Below are 786 nucleotides of genomic sequence, written 5' to 3' on the forward strand. Positions count from 1 at the left end.
GATATATGTATGTAGAGTGTATGTGATGTATGTAGACTGTATGTGGTATATGTGGTGTATGTAGAGTGTATGTAGTCTATATGTAGTGTATTGGGTGTATGTAGAGTGTAGGTAGAGTGTATGTGGTGTATGTAGACTATATGTGGTGTATATGTTGTATGTAGAGTGTATGTAGTCTATATGTAGTGTATTGGGTGTATGTAGAGTGTAGGTAGAGTGTATGTGGTGTATGTAGACTATATGTGGTGTATATGTTGTATGTAGAGTGTATGTGGTGTATGTAGACTATATGTGGTGTATATGTTGTATGTAGAGTGTATGTGGTGTATGTAGACTATATGTGGTGTATATGTTGTATGTAGAGTGTATGTGGTGTATGTAGACTATATGTGGTGTATATGTTGTATGTAGTGTATGTGGTGTATGTAGACTATATGTGGTGTATATGTTGTATGTAGTGTATGTGGTGTATGTAGACTATATGTGGTGTATATGTTGTATGTAGAGTGTATGTGGTGTATGTAGACTATATGTGGTGTATATGTTGTATGTAGTGTATGTGGTGTATGTAGACTATATGTGGTGTATATGTTGTATGTAGTGTATGTGGTGTATGTAGACTATATGTGGTGTATATGTTGTATGTAGAGTGTATGTGGTGTATGTAGACTATATGTGGTGTATATGTTGTATGTAGAGTGTATGTGGTGTATGTAGACTATATGTGGTGTATATGTTGTATGTAGAGTGTATGTGGTGTATATGTTGTATGTAGAGTGTATGTGG

Source organism: Silurus aristotelis (assembly GCF_946808225.1).
Source record: "Silurus aristotelis genome assembly, chromosome: 25".
NCBI classification, from domain to species: Eukaryota; Metazoa; Chordata; class Actinopteri; order Siluriformes; family Siluridae; genus Silurus; species Silurus aristotelis.